Below are 13,790 nucleotides of genomic sequence, written 5' to 3' on the forward strand. Positions count from 1 at the left end.
CAGCCTGGCTTCTCAGGGTGGACTGCCCCTGGGTGCCCACCTTAACAGAGTTCCAAGCTGGGGCAGTCAGCAGGAAGCTGACAGGCCCTGAGTGAAGGGCAAGGATGGGGCAAGTAGCCCCCATGCCAGGCAGTGAGACCTGCAGAGTCCTTATCAGGCTTGAGAGTTGTGCCCTAGCCCTGCTCTTCTCAAGCCCACACCCAGCAACTGTCAGTCTGCACCCACTCTGCCCACAGGAAGGCTTAAGGGTGTTGGCAGGGGTGGGGCAGGAAGCAATAGTTCCCAAAGTGCTGCTCCCATAGGGGCTGATGAGTGGAAGTCCTGTGTTGGGTCACGGACTCTGAAGGTGGCCTGTGGGTGAGTGGGCTCTGGATGTAGATAGGTGCCTCACTCTTCTCTTGAGGTGACCTCCACTTCCATTCCTGCTTCTCCACTTTTCTCATTGGAGGGGTCTTTCCCAGAGTTTTTGGCTAGGCACATGCCTGATAGGCATACTCCCTGGGTGTTACATAAATGAAACCCCATAACTCTTGCCTCTAGGAAAATGGAGCTCGGCAGGATGTGTAGAACATCTATAACACATGCTTAGACTGAGGGGGGGGGGGTTCTGCCAAGTCATAGGACTGTAATCATCCTGGCCAGGGAATGAATAGTCCAAATTCTTCAGGTCTCCTGACAGTGAACTGTGGACGAAAGACCTAGAGCTGTGTGCTCCCCACAAAGCCGTCCCAGGTTGATTTCTCCGCCTGTCCCATGAAAAGCAATTAGGTCGTGTCCTGACAAGTATTGTTTTATTTTCTTGGGGAACTTTGCCTCTGATAGATAGTCTTAGCATTAGATGAGCCCAAGGAGCTGGACTTCAGTTGTGCTATCTTGGGGAGCCCCACACCCCAATTCATAGTTGTAACATAAACTCCCCAAAGCAGTGCTATCTGCGGCAGACCTGGCCTGTCTGTGGCTGTGGTCCAGGGGCTCCAGGCTGTACTGTCAGGCTGAGTCAGGGAGGAAGTGGAGTTGCTAGGTTATTTCAGGGAAAAGAGAGGTGGAAGGTGTTTGGGTGGGGGGAACCAAAGGAACAAGGAGCAGGGAATAAAGAGAGGAATTAGAGGAGGGTATGGAGCCACCCAAAGCAGGCCCCCAAATGAAAATACTTCGGGGAAGAGTGACGCTCAAGAATGGGCACCATCCAAAAGCCAAGGGGGGGGGGTGTAGGATGAAGCTTGCCACCCAAGGGCTGGAGGTCCTAAGTCCCCCCAACAGGAATCTCTAGGAGCTGTTTCTGGAAGTCTCTAAAATATGTTTGAGGTCCAGCGCTGGTCTCCTCCTCCTTCTGGGAGAGGGCTTGCTTTCTGGGGAGGCCACGGTTCCGGGCACAGTTGGTGGAGCTGGGGTGCCAGTTCTAGCTGCCTCTGGGCCCTGCACCAGGCTTGCGGTGCTCCTCGGCCTTCTGCCGAGAATGGCCGCCGCCCTCGCCTCTCCGTGAGACCAATGAACATCGGGCATTTGTTTCTCCTCTAAGGGAACGTGAAGCTCTAGCCCCTCAAATTCGTTTCCCTTCCACCCAGAGCGGGGACCAGGAGCAAGCCCGCAAGCCACCCGCTTACACAGAACTATCCTCCACATTTGTGCACCAGCTGCACAAAGAGGGGCTGGGAGGGCACAAAGGGGAAGCAGGCGTCCACATACCCAGTACTTAGTGGCGCCGACGCTGGTGCTGCAATTGGAACCCCAGCGCCAGGCTGCCATACCCAAAGTGCTGGGTGCCTGGCTCCGGATCCAGCGTACCGATTTCTCTTGAAAGAAAGCCTGAAGAGGGTGACTTTCCCATCCTCCCACGCCCCGCGCTTCCCTGGATTCTCTAGATTGTTATGGGTATAGTAGGAAATATCGAAAGCACCGAGAGCGGCTTTCTCTCCCGATGCTCCTGGGCACTTGCTTGGTCGAAACGCCCAACAGTCGCAGAAAGCAAAATCTTGATTCCAGAAAATCCGGACCAAGCCAGCTCTGTGCCCTGGACCGGGGCTGAGCCCCAAACCCCTGGGTCCTGGGCGCCTGGGAGGCAGTCGATGCCGAAACGAGGCTGCCTGGGACTGTCACTGGTCTGCAGACAATGGCAAAAGCGAAGTGGGGCAGAGAGGCAGGGCATGGTCTGGCAGGAGCAGTGGGCACTAAGGTTGCCTGTTTACTCACCTGTGAACTAAGGACAGGCCCACAGACTGCTGTGGGCGGACTTGGACTGGGATCAGAAACCCCTACCGAATAGAGGAAAGAAGAAAGGGAAGGGACCTGGGAGTGTCATGGGCACTGGATATGCACACACCCTCCCTTCCCGGGCTGCTTCTTTTACCCGGGCTTGCCAGAGTCACCAAGCTGTGCTGGCAAAAACGTTAGGTCAGTTTTTCCTGCCGGGACTAGGCTGGGGAGGGCAGCCTGCAGCTTGTCTCTCAGCCAGCCCTGCAGCATGACTGGATGGTCTGTGCTCTCTGGGTTTTGGGAAGGGAGGGGGCCAGGCACCTACTAGGGAAGCCCTCCTGTCCCAGCCACAGGGAAAGGACCTCTCTTGACACTTAGCCCCCGTGTGGCCAGGGAGAGCCGGGGGATGCCCACAAATGGGCATATATCCACAGCTGGACAGAAAGGATCAGAAACCTCTTTTTTTTTTTTTCCTCCTCAAGAGACATGCTTCGAGAAGAATGTGAAAACAGCCTCCTCTTTTTGTGCTAGAAAGCCCACACCTAAACTAAGTCCTTCCTTGGCCACCCAGGATCCCTGGGCATGCTGGGTGGGTGGATCTGACTTGCCTGTCCCCTTTCCTTTCCCCCTGTTTTACTGCTGGTCTTCATCCTGATAAAACTTGGACCCCTACAGAAGCTGGACCCACTTCCCCTGAAAGTGGACACACCTACATTCTGGTATCTGGTGAGGGAGTCTCGCTGCATCTTCCAGCAGGTGTCGTGGGTGGGGGGTTCAGAGTGCTCCACGACCTTCATGCCTCAACTTTAAGGAAAATGCCCCACCCCTATGGTAGCCACCCAGAAGAAAGTGGCTCTCCCAAGAAATCCAGGGTTGAATAAGTGAACTTAGTTTGCAAAGGGATTTGAAGTGTGGCCTTTAGGGCTTGAGCTGGCTTAGCATACCAAAACAGGAAGGAGAACATCTAAAGGGTGGAGAGCTTTGAAAAAATTAGTACCTTCTGTAATCTTACAGCTGTTTATAGCGGGGAGAAATTCTAGTGTCTACCCACCATCTTCCTTTTGATCTTGCGGGGGTGGTGGTGGTGGGGGGACAAGATGTTAAAAAGAAGCTCCTGAAACACTGCTTTACCTAATAAAGTATGAGGTTTCTTTTCTCCTCTTTCTGTCCCTAAAGACCACAAGTGACACAGAGGCAAGCCTAGCGTGAACTCATACAGGTTGACTTTCCACATTTTGTGAAATATTATCTGGGTGGCTGGACCCATCCAGAATTTTAGTGCAGGTTTACATCAGAACATTTGGATCAGTCCAGCCAAACTACTACAGATAGTGAATAACCAGTTAAGATAGGTTTCACAAAAGGAAAACAATATCTAAACAACCTCGCCACCCCCAATATCAGCACCAATTAAAGAGTGCTCAGTGAGGAGAACTCTACTGTTGAGCTGTATACTGAGTAACTTGGGGGGAAGATAGGGCTTTTAAATGCATAAGCTAAAACAATTTAATGAGCTGGGCTCACGTCTGTAATTCCAGTGGCTGGGGAGGCAGCGGGAGGAGGATTGCAAGTTCAAAGCCAGTCTCAGTAACTCACTGAGCCCTTGTCTCAAAATAAAATATAAAAAGGGCTGGGGATGTGGCTCAGTGGTTAAGCATGTCTGGGTTCAATCCCTGGTATCAAAAAACAACAAACAACAAAAACAAAACAAATAATCTAATGGATTTCTTTTTTCTTTATCAAATAGAAATAGTCACCTTTATGTAAAAGGTGACTAAATTGTGAATTAAATTCAGACAACCCTTACGTTTTGATTAAATTATTGATCGATTCTGAGTTCAACAAGGTCGGTCATTTCTTTAGCTTGAGTATCTCTGATTGGCATACATTCCCAGATGTGTAATAGGTGTGTGGGGGGAACCCCTGCACCCGGTCAGTTGGAGCATTAACTATAGAAACTCACTGGAGTTAAGTCCAGTGAACTTTAGGAGCACAAAGCCTCAGTACATCACTAATGACCTTCATGCACGTACCCTTGGATGGGCTCTGGTGTCACACCCGCACCGGGGGCACCTGTCCTTAGTCTTTACCAAGGCCCACATCGTCTTCCTTGGACAGCCATCCCATGTCACAGCCACTAGGGACAGGGAACTTCTCTCTTTCTCACAGCACTGCCTTGATCCCAGCACTTCTGGCTCCAAAAAGGCAAAGTGCAGTGTAGAAGTGCTCTTCTCCAACCTCCTCCCCTCGTCCCTGTCCCTCTAAAAAACACCCCAGTTCTGTCCAGGGAGCCTCTTGGTGCTGTGCTTCGTGTTGTGGAGTTTCAGGGTTTTGTGAGTGTCTCACATCAGTTAATCCCCTAAGACACAACAGTCTCTGATTCGGCAAAGCTCAGCAACTCTACACCATTTGGGGTGTTAACACAGGCTAGGAGAAGGAAACGGGATGGGTGCAAGGAGTCCCCACGTCTGTAGCTGATGCCCTTAAATTCCTCGGGATTTACTCTTCCCCATCTACCAGGGCGAGAAATCCGAGCCCTTCTGATTAACTGTCCGCTTTCAGTTCTCAGTCTGCACGGCCAAGTCCGACTTCACAAGCGCTCAGCCTCTGGGTTACAGATGTTGGGGGTCGCGCCTGAAGAGGGGGGTAGGAAGGGGACTCAGGGCGTCTGGGGCCTGGACCGGAAAGCTTGGTCTCAGGACGCGGCAGCACGTTTTCAGGGCAAAACGCAGTTCCCTTTGATAGGCACTGGGCGACGTTTGGGGTTTTCTGTCTTCACAGATACAAGTTCAGCTCTGCCGTCCTGCAAAGAAGTCCTGAGATCTCAGGCTTGAAAACAGAACTTGGAGCCCAGTCTCCTTGGGTGGGAAACCCGGGGCATTCACCGCAGTCGGCGGCTGGAATGAATTTTGGATCAGGAGCCCCAAAGAGAGGAGCATCTGCCAGGGTCCGAAGTTCGGCCGAAAGCAGGCTTGCAGTCGTTCTGTCCCGGCTAGAATCTTCTTTCCTCCGTGGAAACAACTCGAAAACAAAACCAGACGAAAACGGAGCGGCGGTGCGGGTCGCTCGAGGGAGAGCTCCCTCTTCGGGAACCAGCTCCGCGCACGTGCAGGCTCGCGGGAGGGGTCGGGGTGCGTGGGGAGGGCGCTCTCAGTCACGCCCAGGCCTCCCGTGGGTCCTAGGTGGGGAGAGGTGCATTCCCTGGCGCCCGCGGCTGGCTGTACCGCGTGCTCCGCGGAGCCGAGGGGGAGGGGCCGGGGGTGCGGGCATCGCCCGGGAGCGACTCAGGGAGGTTTGGGCGGCACCCAGGGCTTCTCCGCCCGCGGGGAATTAGACCCCCAGGGCAGTTGATCCAGAGTCGGGGCGCAGGAGCCGGAGCTCGGCGCTTGGTTTTCGCTCAGCGAGTTTGCCTGGCTGACTGTGCACGCTGGGCGGAAGTGGAGGGTATGTCTGGGGGTGAGGGTGGATGGGTGGGTGCAGAGACTGGGTCTTTGCTCACAGGGTTCAGACCCAGCCTCTGTTGGTGACGCGGCCCCTCGTTCTCCAAACTCTCCTTCCCACCTCGCCTGCCCCTGCTTCGGGTTGGTGGGGGGACCCCTCCCCGGAAGCCTGATGCTCAACTCCCAGGAGGTCCCCAGGTTTCCTTTAAGTGTAGAGGAAACCGAATCCTTGCCTCCACCCCCGGAACCATCTGTGAGACCCCAGGGTGAGCACCGTTTCCGGGATAAGTCCTAGTAACTTGGGTGCCCGAGGTGCACTGAGGAGGGAGGGGAGAGGGTTCTACGGCTGGGCGGAAGTATGGGTGGGTGTCTAGACCTGCGCCCTCTAGGCTTGCAGAAGGACCCGGGGGTGTGCCGGGGCAGGGCCCCGGTCTTCTGGCTAGGAGGGGCCCGGGGCCCCGTCGGGACTAGGTTTGATGGGGGAAGGCCCGAGAGTCAGAGCCCGAATCCTGCTTCCCCATCCCCCAAATCCTGCTCCACGAGGACCTGGCTCTCCCGGGAGGCGAAGGGCGTGACCGGAGCGGCCCCTCCCCAGCGCCCAGAGCGTCCTGGGATCGCCCGGGCGCAGATTTGTGAATGAACCTCTGAGCTCTTTGCAGCTCACAGATCAGAGCGCTGCGATCGCCCCACCGACTTGGTCCAATGAGCGGCCGCAATAAGTGCTTAGTGACAAAGCAGGGGGCACCGCGCGGAGTCCGCGGTGCAGCTCCTCCCAGGGCGGAACCGCGGAGGGGGCCGAGCACCGGCAGCGACTTCAAAGCCGGTCGTGAGAGCTCAGTGAGAGGGTGGGCTCTCCCAGGGTGGCAAGGTTCGCAGTAGCACTTCCCCACCCCCACCCACCCGAAAGGCCAAAGGCGTTCCTGACCCGGTGCTGGTGACTCTGGGCTCCAGGCTGTCCCTGAGCTCGGCGAGTTCTGGGCTCCTCCACGCTCCGCGCCTCGCCCCGGGGCAGCCTGGGGGCGATCACAGCCTGAGACGGGATTCGGTCGCTTCCTGGCGTGGCCCGGGTCTCCACCGCCAGCCGGTCGGTCTGGATTCGTTTCCCGAGTAGCCCAGGCATTGAAAGCTCGCCCATCGAAAGCTCCTGTCTTTGGCTACTTCCCGGGTGTTCTCGGTGCTGGAGGAGGGGACGGGAGGAGCCCACACCCCAGTGTGTCTGGAGAGGGGGTGCCGCCTCTCCACCCCGCCAGCAGCAGACGCTCTGAGCCCGCTCTTCAGAGAGGAATCGACCGACAATATCGACCCAAGCGAGTGCGCGCGCATAGGCGGGGGCCTCAGCTCTGGGCTAGGTAGGGTCTGGTGGCACCTGCAAGGCGTTTCTCCTTTGATGCCTTTCAAGCATTCCCTGCCACATTTTGAATTTGTGCGCTGCTTTTCTGGAGAACTTTGGAGAAGGGGGAGGGGAGGAGGGAAAGGTCAGAGGTTAGGAAGGATTACTGCTCAGTGACCCCTCTCATCCTCAGTGGCCCAGGGAGGAAACCACTGTAGCAGGAGATCCCACATCTTGTTAAAAATGAATGTGTGGGGAAGGCCTGCTTCCAATGAGGCACAGGGTAAAGCCTAAATGCCTGCCGGAAAGTGGAAGCGAGGGAGCAGAGGCCCTCAGGATCGGCACATACACCAAGCACCCCCAGAAGACATAAGTCACCCCAGGAGGCATCTCCCCAGCAGAATGAAGAAATCTAAAGACCGACTTCTCTCCCATGCACCTCACAGAACAAACTTCAGCCCCAACCCTGCCCACGGGAAACAGAAGGTTCTATCTAGGGACCTGCAAGTGGCCCTGGCTCCTGCCTTCCTCCTATAGGGCAGAGTCTGGGAAGCCCCTCTTCCACTGCACTTCTACCCTCCCGGGCTTTCCACAGTAAATTCTTTCTGGGGGACTGAACTGCCCCCATCCCCTTTCTCAGTCACAGGAGGGGTCAGATGCTACGGTAGCCAACAGCAAAGGAAATGTCAGTCTGATGTCTCCTCCTGCGCTTGCCCCTCCTTTGCCCACTTCCTTAAGCAGGGAGGGATCAGCCTCACCACCTGAGTGCTCGTGGCACCAGGATTTCTCTCCAGCTTTGAAGGGTTCCTATGTGTTGTGCACACTTCCCCTGGGAGGGCTAGAGGGCATCTGGGATTCCAGTGTCCAAATCAGAAGTTGAGTCCTGTCCCCTGGCTTCCCCGTGTTTTCCATTCTTGGACTGCTCTGGCCAAATCTTAGGCAGCTCTGCGACTCCTTGCTCTCCCTTCCCAGCGTCGCACATGTTGCTCCTGCATTGCCCAGGCGTTTCTCCACCACCGTATCCTAGCTGGTTCTCCACCTAACTTGTGTCCCCTACCACACAACACAGTGAACTTTTAAAGAGTAAGCCAGGCTGTCCTTGGTCAGAAGAACCAGTGATTTCCACACACTCAGAATTTCTGCACACATCTTCACAAGACCCTTCCAGGGCCAGCCCCCTGCCTCCCTCGTTGAGGCCGGACCACTTGCTTTCCTGAGGAAACCCAGACACCTGATCCTCCAAGCCCTGCCCCTGCAGGGGCTTTTCCAGCTGTAGCTCTTGCATTTGTCTGGCACATCCTTCTCCAGGTCTTTGGACACAGACTGGCCTCATGCGAGGCTACCTAAAATACCTGCGTCCCCAGTCAGGGTCTTCTTAGTGCTCATGGCTCCTTGGAGCATCAGAGTGTCCAGGCTAACTGTCTGGCTCTGTCCTTGAAAAGCACTGTAGGAGGCAGAGGCTTCTCTTCTTGGTGGTGTTCACCCTGATCCTGGAAGTACAGTTGGCACATGGCACCAAGCCAGCACCCGCAAACTTTCTTGTCTCAGGACTGCTTCAGACCTTTAAAAGTTACTGAGCTTTTATTTATTTGGAATCTATCTATTGACACATATTATATGGGAAGCTGAAATGAAAAGTATATTGATCAATTCATTCATTTACAATAATTATAAAAACATACTCTATGTTTGCTTAACATATTTTTAATGAGCATTTGCTGCACTGAAACAACACAAAATTAATCCTAGAGTGAAGAATGCTATTTTACATTTCTTTTTAAAATTTCTTCTTATTTTTTTGGTACTTTGCATTTCCACACACATTCTGAGCACTCTAATCAATACACAATGCCTGGGTTCTCACTTCTGCTTGAGGAATTCATTGATAGGATCAAGCATAGGAAGAAAGTCCAGGCTCTTGCAGATACGCAGTTGGAAAAGGGTGGGGCATCTCATGTGCCTTGTCAGGTTGTTGTGGACATTCTTCCTGGGTGTTACACTGGACCTCACCAAGAGGCAGTTTCTTCAGGGTTGTTTATGATGTGGAATCTGAAACCATGTCAATGAACCCCATTACATCGACATCCTCCATCGACCTCTCCTGCACTTCAAATGGCGTGTGTGCGCATGCATGTGTGTGTGCATGCACACCCATGCTGGGATTGAATTTATGGATGTTAGACCCACTGACCTACGCCCCCAGACTGCCCTTCCTTCCTTCCTTTCTTTATTTCTTTTTAAAACTGGTGGCCATCCAAATAGGTGTGAGTTGACATAGGCTTCCAGACTTTAGCAGACAATGTTCCTTCTGTATGAAAGACCCCATCCCCCTGACTGGGGAGGACCCTGGTTCCAGCCCAGCCCAGGCTGCCTGCACCAATGCCTCCCTACTCCTCCCTCCTCAGGAGAGTTGATGCTTCTGTTCTTCCAGAGAGTTTATGCTTTATGTTTCTGTGCTTTGTCCAGCCCTGTCCTTGGAGGGTATCCCTCCTGGTGGGGGAGAGGTCCAAGCCTAGCTATTCTGCAGTATAAATGCCGAGCAGAGCTACAGGCAGGCAGAAACAGACTCCATCGCCTGCACTGGGGAAAGGGGTGGGGAGGTCCTCAGGGGCCACCGTTAAGGATGGTCACACTTGTGGTGTGTCTAGAACAGCACACTCACCAGCCATAGGTGCCAGAGAGTCCTTGGAATATCACAGATGGGACGGAAGAATTGAAGTTTAATTCTAATTAACTGAAGTGCAGATGATTTTCAGCTCAGGTCCTGGGAAACTCCCGAGTATGTTTGGAACAACTTGAGGATGTGAATTCATTTTCCAACTGTAAACTTTCTCATCTTAAGTTCACATTCAGTATTTCCAGTGAAAACTTAGCACCAAGTTGAAAAATGCTAAAAACATGAAATGCACGTTGGAATACAAGATTAGAATGAAAAAAGAATGTAACTGATCTCAATATGCTTTCTGCTTGTTGGAATAGTATTTGGGGTATATCAGGTTAACTAAGCATATTGCTAAAATTAACTTCACCTGCTCCCTTATGGCTTTCTTCATGTCACTGCTAGAAAACCTTGAAGCACATGGGGCTCACACGTACTTTTATTGGACACCTGCCTCTGGAGGAACAAGTCCCTGTCCACTAGGACAGGGATCCAGCACATGGGAGGGAGCTCATGCAGAGTGGGGCGCTTGCTCTTGAGGTCGGGTAGGGCTGGCGGCTTCGGAGAGCACATTCGTTCTGTGTCTGCCGTAGCCTCCCTCTGCAGACTGTGTGGCGTAGACCCTCAGCCTTCTATTCTCACCAGTCTGGAGGCCAGAAGTCCTGGGGCTGGTGTTGGCAGACTCTGCTCCCTCCAAAGGTCCTGGGGAGGCTGCTTTCTTCTCTTCCGGCCTCTGGAGGATGCTGTTGTACTGTCCTGGGTCCTCTGTCTTCCTGGATTGGTGGCAGATCTCCAGTCCCAGCTGTCATGTGGTGCTGCCTCCTGTGGGTCCCCATGATGTTAAGGGGTCACCAGTGGCATGACATTAGGGCCCAATCTAGTGACTGCATCTTACCCAGATTATAGCTGCAAAAATCCTGTTTCTACGTGAAATGGCTCTCCTAGGCCCTGGGGTCAGGACTCCAACACAACTTTTGGGGAGACACAATTTGACCCATAACAAGGAGGTGGGCAGAGTGTGGATTCCTGGGGTCTTGTGAGTCTTGCTAAGGACCTGGCCTTTCTGGCACATTCCTTAGCCTTGGCATCCCTCAATATTCTCATTGGCACTTGCCTCCACTCTCTGGTTGCAGGGGCAGTACGGCGAGCATCCACCCGTAGAACACGCGCAGCTACAGTGAGTGTGGCAGGAAGGCCGGTTACTTGTGGCCCTGCTTCTGCCAAGGAGGAGAAAACCTCCCAGGAGTGAGAGGGAAGCAGCACAGAGGAGAGGTCAGTCTTTCAAGGGCATATAATCCACTAGCAACCTGCGCTGATTACCTTTTAATCAATTAAACAATAAAACCATAGTCTGTCCTTCATTCTCAAAGCCACTGTCAAGTGCTCAGTAGCTACGTGTGCTTGTGGCTGCAGTACTGGACAGCACTGACAGAGAGCATGCCCGTCAGAGCAGAAGGGAGAGCCCTCAGGGCCTGTGCTGGACAGGAAGTAACAGAGACCTGGACCTGGGGCAGGGGAGGGTGCATCTGGAATTTGTTGTGCTTGTGGGACACCCAGGGAGACACCGAGAGCTGGTCAGGGCCCCTGGCAGGTAGACAGGCCCTGTGCTGAGCCCGAGGGAGACTTGTCCAACTGTGGGGGGTGCTGGTGGCATTTAGCAGCTGGGCCTCTTCCTAACACTATGTGGAGACCTTCCTGTGAGGCCTGCATCCAGATGGGTGGCCCACAGACACTGAAGGAGATGACCTGGCTGTTCGTGTCACACGTTCACAGAGCACTGTGCCTGGTCTCACAACCAGGGCCTGTAATCATGGTCCTGGCTCTCAGAATCACACAGGGCTGCCCGTCATTCTGTACAGGCCCATCTCCATTAGCAGGACCCTGGGGGGCCTGAGTGGCCAGCCCTGGGTCCTTCTGCACTGAGTGCATGCATGTGTAAATAGTGTCCAGTGTGAATTAAGTTTCACTCACTGGAATTTATTTTATCTATTATTTTATTTCCCATGGCTTTTATTTGTCCTTTATAGTTTTGCTAAGGTAATATTTAGATTTTTTGAGAGAAAATGTTAAATTTTATTTTGAAATAGAACAAAAGTAGATTGTATTCTTACTTCTAAATCTGATATTGTTAGGATTTTTAAAGGACCAGCACATCTGTAGAATTCACAGGAGTGTAACCAAGTATTTCTCACTACTTTTAAGGGACAGAGGGCATTTTTCAATAGTGTGTTGCCAATCATAACATGATTTTTTTTTAAAGAGAGAGTGAGAGAGGGAGAGAGAGAGAGAGAGAGAGAGAGAGAGAGAGAGAGAGAATTTTCATATTTATTTTTTAGTTATTGGCAGACACAACATCTTTGTTTGTATGTGGTGCTGAGGATCGAACCCGGGCCGCACGCATGCCAGGCAAGCGCGCTACTGCTTGAGCCACATCCCCAGCCCCATAACATGATTTTTTTTCACAGTGCTGGGGGATCAAAAACCAGGGCCTCGTGCATGCTAAGCAGGTGCTCTGCCACTGAGCTGCACCTCCAGCCCCAGGGTGTGGGTTTTTAAAAGAATCCTGCATACAGGTGGTGGCATTATTTGTGTTCGCCACATTAGCATGGTGAAGGGTCTCCCATTGGTACTCAGGCAGGACACTGGCCTTGTGGGGCTGAGTCTTCTGTTCAGGGCCTACCTGGATCCCTCCCTAGGTGTGGCATGAGTTGGGGTGAGGAGTGGAGAGAGCAGAGCATTGGTGGTGTGGATGGAGGAGAGGAGGCCAGGAAGGAATCTGACCTCTGAGCTCCCCACTCCAGGTGAGAGACAAGACCTTCATTGTACCTCATTCCCCACGGGGGTCTGAAATCGTCAGTCTGGTGCTGGGCCTTGCAATCACGGTGAATCTTTCCCCTCTGCAAATGGGTCACTTCCTTCAAATACGCCCCATCGCCGACATCCAGGTAGGGGCTTCTAGGAAGGGTTCCTTGGGCGGTTTGGAGTCAGGGCCTGGAAGAGGGCAGAAACCAAGTCCTCCGCTGCCCAGAGCACCCTCCTCCTCAAAGCATGTGAGAGATGGGGAGGAGGGTGACCCCAGGCTCCTGTGTGATTAGAAGAGCTGAAGTGGATCCTGGGTCCCTCCCTCTGCCCAGTGCACACCAAGGAACAGGTCACCTGACAGCATGGCTCCCTTCCTCGGTGGCTTTCCCTGGGGCCTGCTGTTGTCACCCCCTGCGTGTCCTCATACCTGCAGGGATGTCCTCACTTAGCTTTGGGAAAAGAGGGAAAGGCAGAGACCAGCGAGGCCCAAGTGGCTGTTTCTTGCAGAGGCTTTGCAGGTCCACTCCTTCCAAAGGACTTCGCTTGCTCTGGCTCCGCCACAGAGAGAAGGAGCAGTTCCCGGGGACCCAGGTCTCCTCTGAATCCAATGGCCTTTGGCCCCCAGGCGCAGCTCTTCTCCTCTGTGCAGACACTGGATTCTGAGCAGTTGGGGTGGGGGGTAGGGCTGCCCTCAGACAGAGGCCACTGCGTGAGCAGGTAACCTGACGAGGACCAAAGGAAAGCACAGCATCCCGGCTCACCCCGGCTGTGCGGCACTTTGCCTGGGTGTCTGTTTTGAGCACTTAGGGTCTGAGTTGAGGCTGGAATGGGGGGGTGTGCTTCACCCCCTGGCGAGGGCTCGGTTCTGTCCGTTTCTCACTGGCAGCCAACTGTTCTGGATTACTTGTGAAGGCATCATGTTCATTTAAAAAACCTGAGGATGACAGTGAGGGGACAGTGGAATTCTCAGCCTGCAGAGCCAGAGCCTGGGGGGCTGCCGGCGGGGTCAGGGGGAGGTGACCTGCGGAAGCATGGTTCAGAACGGCCTTTCCCCTAGACGGCACCACTGAGCACGTGGCCATCGTTTTTTGTTTTGATTTATTTCACTGGCAATTCCTCCACTGTGGCCTGGAAGGTGGGAGACAGGAGGACACGTCTCTGCCCACTGGCATGCCGGTCAGGTGACCCTGGGTGGTGCGGATGCGTCAGCGTGCACACTCAGGGCCAGAAAGCTTTGCCCCTGCAGGGCCTGGACCTGACCTCCACACTCTCCTTACCTGGGCCACCTGTCCTGTGGCCACCTGAGCTAGCCTTCATCTGATCCACGAACTGAATGCGAGCTTAGATCAGGCGGCTTGCTCCTACC

This window comes from Callospermophilus lateralis, chromosome 1, assembly GCF_048772815.1.
Source record: "Callospermophilus lateralis isolate mCalLat2 chromosome 1, mCalLat2.hap1, whole genome shotgun sequence".
Taxonomy (NCBI): domain Eukaryota; kingdom Metazoa; phylum Chordata; class Mammalia; order Rodentia; family Sciuridae; genus Callospermophilus; species Callospermophilus lateralis.